The following is an 8,180-nucleotide window of genomic DNA, read 5'->3' as shown; positions in this document are numbered from 1 at the left end:
AAGTTAGAAGTTTAATTAGCTTTCCCATTAACCAAATTTCTGCGTTCAAGTCTAAACCATATTTATTACTGTGATTCAAAGAGGCAATTGATTCTGAAGTAGTGGGTTTTGACAGTGTTGACTGTTTTTTAAAAACTTTGGATTTTAATTGTGATGCAGAAGTTATAGGAAAAAACTTTTGGTTTTGTACAATGTTTCACTCCTATAGATAAACTCAGTAAAGGTCATTCATACTCCCTCCCCTCCAGCAAAAAAAAAAAAAAAAAAAGGAAGAAAGGAAGGAAGGAAGGAAGGAAAAAGGAAAAAGAAAAGAAAAAGAAAGAAAAAAAAAGAAAATGTGTTCCATGAACAAAAGAATTAATCTCACTCCGATATGGAAATCATTGAAACAAAAATATGGAGAAGCAGGAGGCAGAGGAGAGTGCTCTACATTTAAATTATATTTTTTAATATAAGAAACAGTGTATTTTAAAAGTATTTAATAAGATAGTAACCCTTTGACTTTAAGAAATTGTTTTATTATTAAGAAAATTAGTTTTTCTTTCACAAGTTCATGAAACACTTCACTCAAATCCACATCTGTCAGGCTGTTTCTCAGAATTTTGTTCTGTCTTGAGAAAAACAAAAATAACTCTGTGTACTGTCCCTCTGAAAATATTTGAACTTGAAACAAATTATTTCTATATCCACTTGCAGTACTATGCATTCCAGTGAATGCTAATGGCTGGAAGGAAAAAAACATAATGGTTCTCAAACCACCTTCTGAGGCCTTGGTTTTGCCTCCTTTCCCCTGTCTATCAGCTTTTCTAGAAAAGTGTAGCATGCAGGTGGAAATGTTAAAAACAAAGTTTCAGTTAGGCAAGATGAATATGTTCTGGAGATCTAATATATAGCACAGGGACTATAGTTTAATAGTGTATATACTTGAAGTTTGCTAAGAGAGTAAATCTTAAATGTTCTCACTACACACACACATAAAAATAACTATGTGAGGTGGTGGGTGTGTTAATTAGTTTAACCATAGTAATCATTTTACTGTGCATATGTACAGGCATACCTTGCTATCTGTGGGGGATTGGTTTCAGGAGCCCAAACCCCCCACCACCACCATGGATACAAAAATTCACAGATACTCAAGTCCCTTATATAAAATGACACAGTGCATATAATCTGTGTACATCTCCCATACATTTTAAAACGTCTCTAGATTGCTTTTAATACCTCACACAATGTAAATGCTATGCAAATAGTTGCTATATTGCACTGTTTAGGGAGTAAGACAAGAAAAAATGCGTACATGTTCAGTACACACTCAACTGTCATAGGCCTAACTAATAGTATACACCACCAGCAACATAACATTTTTTTCTAAATATATATTTTTTTCCTTTTATTTTTTGGTTTTTCAATTACAGTTGTCCCATTTTTCCCCCATTGCTCCCCCCCACCCAACCCACCCCTTCTCCCACAATCATATCCCTCCCCGTTGTCCATGTCCATGAGTCATTTATACACGTTCCTTGACTAGATCCTTCCCTTACTTATCCCCCTTCTCTCCCTCCCCCCTCCCTATTGTCCTATTTAGTTCGTTTGTTTGCGTTGTTCTTTAGTTTCCTGTATTAGGTGATATCATATGGCATTTTGCTTTCTTTGCCTGGCTTATTTCACTAAGCATTATTCTCTCTAGTTCCATCCATGTTGTCGTAAATGGCAGGAGTTCCTTCTTTCTTTCTGCTACATAGTATTCCATTGTGTAAGTGTACCACAGTTTTTTGATTCACTCATCTACAGATGGGCACTTAGGCTGTTTCCAGTACTTAGCTGTTGTAAACAGGGCTGCTATGAACATAGGGATGCATTAGTTTTTTTGAATTAGGGTTTTAGGATTTTTCAGGTATAATCCTAGCAGTGGAATCGCTGGTTCAAAAGGCAGTTCCATTTTTAGTTTTTTGAGGTAATTCCATACTCTTTTCTATAGTGGCTGCACCAGTCTGCATTCCCACCAACAGTGCAGTAGGGTTCCCATTTCTCCACATCCTCGCCAGCATTTGCTGTTTGTTGATTTGTTGATGATGGCCATTCTGACTGGTGTAAAGTGGTATCTCATTGTGGTTTTTATTTGCATCTCTCTGATGGCCAATGATGTTGAGCATTTTTTCAGGTGTCTATGGACCTTCTGTATGTCCTCTTCGGAGAAGTGTTTGTTTAGGTCCTTTGCCCATTTTTTAATTGGGTTGTTTGTTTTCTTGATGTTGAGTCGTATAAGCTCTTTATATATTTTGGAGATCAGTCACCTTTCTGTGATATCATTGGCAAATATGTTTTCCCATATGGTTGGTTTCCTTTTCATCTTGCTGATGTTTTCTTTTGCTGAACAGAAACTCTTTAGTTTGATATAATCCCATTTGTTTATTTTTTCCTTTATTTCTCTTGCCTTAAGAGATGTATCCGTGAAGATATTGTTACGTGGGATATCTGAAATTTTCCTGCCTATCTTTTCCTCTAGGACTTTTATGGTATCACGGCTTACATTTAAGTCTTTGATCCATCTTGAGTTTATTCTCGTGTGTGGTGTAAGTTGGTGGTCTAGTTTCATTTTTTTGCACATCCCTGTCCAGTTCTCCCAGCACCATTTGTTAAAGAGACTCTTCTCACTCCATTTTATGTTCCTTCCTCCTTTATCAAAGATTAGTTGACCATAGAGGCGTGGGTTTATTTCTGGGCTCTCTATTCTCTTCCACTGATCTATATGTCTGTTCTTATGCCAGTACCAGACTGTTTTGATCACAGTGGCTTTGTAGTATTGTTTGTCTGGTATCGTGATTCCTCCTGCTGTGTTCTTCTGTTTCAAGATTGCTTTTGCTATTTGGGGTCTTTTTTGGTTCCATATGAATTTTTGGAGTATTTGTTCTAGGTCTGTGAAATATGTCTTTGGTATTTTAATAGGGATTGCATTGAATCTGTAAATTGCTTTGGGTAGTATGGCCATTTTGATGATGTTGATTCTTCCCATCCAAGAACATGGTATTTGCTTCCATTTTTTTGTATCTTCCTTAACTTCTTTCTTCAATGTTGTGTAATTTTCAGTGTACAGGTCTTTTATCACTTTGGTTAAGTTTATTCCTAGGTACTTTATTTTTCTTGTTGCTATAGTAAATGGTATTTACTTTTTTGTCTCTGTCTCTGATATTTTATTGTTGGTGTACAGAAATGCCTTAGATTTCTGTATATTTATTTTGTACCCTGCTATTTTGCGAAATTCACTTATTATATCAAGTAGTCTTTTAGTGGAGTTTATAGGGTTTTCTATATATACTACCATGTCATCTGTATATAGTGCTAGTTTTATTTCTTCTTTCCCAATTTGGATACCCTTTATTTCTTTTTCTTGTCTGATTGCTGAAGCTAGAACTTCCAACACTATGTTGAATAGAAGTGGAGATAGTGGACAGCCTTGTCTAGTTCCTGATTTCAGGGGGAATGCTTTCAGTTTTTGTCCATTGAGTATGATGTTGGCTTCAGGCTTCTCATATATAGCCTTAATTATGTTAAGGTATGCTCCCTCTATTCCCATTTTGCTGAGTGTTTTCAACATAAATGAGTGTTGTACTTTATCAAATGCTTTTTCTGCAACTATTGATATGATCATGTGACTTTTGTCTTTCATTCTGTTTAGGTGATGTATTATATTTATTGATTTGCGAATATTAAACCATCCTTGCATCCCTGGGATGAATCCCACTTGATCGTGGTGTATGATCTTTTTGATGTATTGCTGGATCCTGTTTGCCAATATTTTATTGAGGATTTTAGCATCTATGTTGATCAGTGATATTGGCCAGTAGTTTTCTTTCTTTGTTGTGTCTTGACCTGGTTTTGGGATTAGGGTAATACTGGCTTCATAGAAAGAGTTTGAGATTTTTCCCTCTTCTTGAATTTTTTGGAATAGTTTGAGGAGAGTAGGAGATAGTTCTTCCCTAAATGTTTTGTAAAACTTGCCTGTGAAGCCATCTGGTCCAGGGCTTTTGTGTGCAGGGAGATTTTTGACTACTGTTTCAATTTCCTTCTTTGTTATCGGTCTGTTGAAACTTTCTACTTCTTCTTGATTCAGTTTTGGAAGGTTATATGTTTCTAGAAATTTGTCCATTTCTTCTAGGTTGTCAAATTTCTTACCATACAGTTGTTTGTAGTAATTTCTTACAATTGTTTGTATTTCTGTGGTATCAGTCGTGATTTCTCCTCTTTCATTTCTGATTTTGTTTATTTGGGTCTTCTTCTTTTTTTTTTTTTTTTGATGAGCCTGGCTAGAATCGTGTCGATTTTGTTTATTTTTTCGAAGAACCAGCTCCTAGTTTTGTTGATTTTTTGGATTGTTTGTTTAGTCTCTATGTCATTTAATTCTGCTCTGATCTTGATGATTTCCTGCCTTCTTTTTGCCCTAGGCTTTGTTTGTTGTTGTTGTTCTAGTTCTTGTAGCTTTAGAATTAGATTTTTTATTTGAGCTTCTTCTATCCTTTTCAGATATGCCTGTATTGCTATGAACTTCCCTATTAAGACTGCTTTTGCTGTGTCCCATAGGTTTTGGGCTGTTGTGTGTTCATTGTCATGAGTTTCTAGAAATTTCTTGATTTCTTCTTTGATGTCATTGTTAACCCATTCATTGTTTAATAGCGTGTTATTCAATCTCCATGAGTTTGGGTGCCTTTGATTTTTTTCTCTGAGGTTGATTTCTAGTTTCAAGACATTGTGGTCTGAAAAGATGCTTGATATGATTTCAATTTTCTTGAATTTGTTGAGGCTTGTTTTGTGTCCTATTATGTGGTCTATCTTTGAAAATGTCCCATGTGCATTTGAAAAGAATGTATATTTTGCTTCTTTGGGGTGAAGAGTTCTATATATATCAGTTAAGTCCATGTGGTTTAGTGTGTTGTTCAGTGCCTGTATATCCTTGGTGTGTCTTTGCTTCGATGATCTGTCTATTGTTGATAATAGTGTGTTGAAGTCCCCTACTATGAGTGTGTTGTTGTTGATATCCTTCTTGTGGTCTTCTAGTATTTGCTTTATGTATTTGAGTGCTCCTATGTTGGGTGCGTATATGTTTATCAGTGTTATATCTTCTTAATGGATTGTTCCTTTAAGTATTATGAAATGTCTTTCTTTGTCTCTTTTTATGGCCCTTGCTTTGAAATCCGTTTTGTCTGATATGAGGACTCTACTCCAGCTTTTTTTTTCAGGTCCGTTTGCTTGAAATATTTTTTTATATCCCTTTACTTTCAGTCTATGTAAATCTTTTGTTTTGAGGTGTGTTTCTTGTAGACAGCAAATATGTGGGTCCTGTTTTCTTATCCATTCCATTACCCTATGTCTTTTAATTGGAGCATTTAATCCATTTACATTTAAGGTTATTATTGACATGTATTTATTCATTTCCCTTTGTACCTCTGTTCCTCTCCTCTTTCTTTCTCTTCCTTTTTCTTAGAACATTCCCTTTAGCATCTCTTGCAATGCTGGTTTGGTGGAGATGTATTCTTTTAGTCTTCCTTTGTCTGAGAAACTTCTTATTTCACCTTCTAATTTGAATGAGAGCCTTACTGGGTAGAGTAGTCTTGGTTGTAGGCCTTTGTTTTTCATTGCTTGAAATATTTTTGACCATTCCTTCTGGCTTGTAGTGTTTCTGTTGAGAAATCAGTTGATAGCCTTATCGAAGCTCCCTTGTATGTTATTTGCTGTTTTTCTCTTGCTGCTTTTAGGATTCTCTCTTTGTCTTGGAATGTTGCCATTTTAACTATGATGTGCCTTGGAGTGGGTTTTGGGGGGTTCCTCTTATTGGAACTCTGTGCTTCCTGGACTTGCGTAACTTTTTCTCTCATCAGGTTGGGAAAATTTTCTGTCACTATTTCTCCTATCAGTTTTTCTATTCCTTGTTCTTCTGATCCCTCTTTAATTCCAATGACTCTGATATTGTTCTTCCTTATGCTATTTGTAATTTCCTTACCTCTTCTTCATACTTTTTCAATCTTTTTTCATTTTGATGTATCGTCTGAGAATTTTTTTCTACATTATCTTCTAACTCACTAATCCAATCCTCTGCTTCGTTTAGTCTGCGTTTGACTGATTCTACTGTGTTTTTCAGTTGAGAGATTGCATTCTTCATTTCTTCCTGGTTCTTATTGATAGTTTCTATGTCTTTTTTTATGCTGCTGTAGTTCTCTGCCAGTTCCCTATAATTTTCTTGGAGTTGTTGGTAACTTCCTTGGAGGTTGTCATGGTTGTTTTTAAGGTTGTCGAGTATGTTGAGCTTCTTCACCACCATTGTTTTGAATTCCATGTCTGACATTTGGGCTAAGTCTATTCCATCTACCTCTCTGTCTGGGGATTCCTCTTTTCTTTTCATTGAGAGGTTGTTTCTGCATCTTACAATGTTGGATTCTTCTGTTTATGTTTGTTTTTTGGGTTTGTCTGCTTTGACTTCCCACCTTTGTGGTATGAGATTCTTTATGGGAGATCTGGGGGTTTCAGTGGTACAGTCTCTTTGATCTCCTGAGCCTGATGTTCTTGGGGTACCCTTTATGTCATTTGTTTATGCTGTCTGGTTATATTTCAGATGCTCTTTGTTAGGATCTTCCTTCTATCTTGAGTTCTTTTGTGGAGATGCTGTTAAAAACATAAACACACAGCCCAGGCAGGAGACCCGCACCCTCAAAAATATCCCCCACCCTCTATCCCGCTATCGTCAGCCAACGAGCCAGTATTAATATAAATGTAGAGAGATTAGAGCTTCTATACTATAGGAAGAATAGATAAGAGTTGTTTATAGGGAGGAAAAATATTATTTTTGAGAGAGGGGATAATAGATTAATAATAGTTGAGACTGTGCAAGACAGTAGGTAATATTTATATTGTATGTTAATAACTATAGAAGAAAAAAAGGGAAGAGTGCAGAATATAGTAGGAAAGTGGAATTGTATAGTATTGGATTTATATAGTAGTTATATTCTATTTACTTAGAGTGAAAGGGAGGCTAAATTAGACCGACAAACAAACAACAATTAAAGAGGAAGGATGAGGAGAGATTTTATGAAACAAATTAGAGATATATTTTTTTTTTCTTTCAGGAAGAAAATGGAAAAAAAAAAAGGAATGTTTTTACTCAGTTCAGCCTTTGTGTGTCCTCTTCTTTTTCTGCATCCACAACTGGTCTAATGTGGTGGGTCAGAGGTTCCTATTCCTTGCATCAGCAGTGTGCGCGTGGCGACAGGCATGGCACGTTCCTTTGGCTCCCGTTGGGGCTAGCTGAGGTGCCCCTGAGCGCAAGGCGCTCAAGAGCCCACCTCAGGCCTGCCAAGCCGCTCTCCGGGAGTTGGTCTCTCGCCTCCTAGGGCAGGGCCCTGGACAGTCATGCACAGTGGAAGTGAGTGATTGGCGCCTATTGAAGCAGGCGAGCGCCCAAGGTGGCCGGGGAGCTAGCCTCAGGCCTGCCGCACCGTGTTCTGGGAGTTGGTCTCTCGCCTCTTAGGGCAGGGCCCCAGACACTTGTGCTCAGTAGAAGTGAGTGTCTGTGAGTCGCTGCTGCCTGCTATTCCCACGCCGCAGCCACCCACCGTTCCTGTGCCTGCCTGGGCGGGCACGAGCAGAGCCTGAGCAAGTGCTCTGCGCTCCGGCCTGGCACTCCAGCCTGGCGCCCACTGGAGCTGGCCAGGGGCGACTGCGCACAGTCTTCTGCGTGTCCAGTGGGCCCTCCCTGCACCCTTTGGAGCACTGATCTTATGTCTGTTGGGGTGTGTCCGAGGGGCACCTGGATGCACAGCCCCACGCACCTGGGCCAGTGAATGAGGGCACTTCCCTATGCGCGCCCACGAGACCCAAGGGGAGGGTTGGGGAGTGGATGAGCACATTTCTGTGCCTGCGCTCCTCAAGAATGTCATATCACCCCCAAACTTCCCTCCCCTCTCCACAGTTCACAAGAGAAATATACCAAGGAAAAATTACATTTTCACTTGTACAATAGTATGCTGTCTCCCGTCTTCCAGCATCAATGCCACTTGGTCGACTCCCGTCTCTGCCAGTGGGCAGAGATCCGCTCTCCCCCCGACTCCTCTCTGGGGAAGCCTGTGGTCGCCAAAAAGCCTTTGTGTACTTCCAGCTGCAGCTCAGGCAGCCACCCCAATCAGTAATCCCGT

The sequence above is a fragment of the Furipterus horrens genome, unplaced genomic scaffold (assembly GCF_987537825.1).
Source record: "Furipterus horrens unplaced genomic scaffold, mFurHor1.1.pri manual_scaffold_2, whole genome shotgun sequence".
Classification (NCBI taxonomy): domain Eukaryota; kingdom Metazoa; phylum Chordata; class Mammalia; order Chiroptera; family Furipteridae; genus Furipterus; species Furipterus horrens.
The sequence above is the reverse complement of the archived record's forward strand: the minus strand, read 5'-3'. Positions refer to the sequence as shown.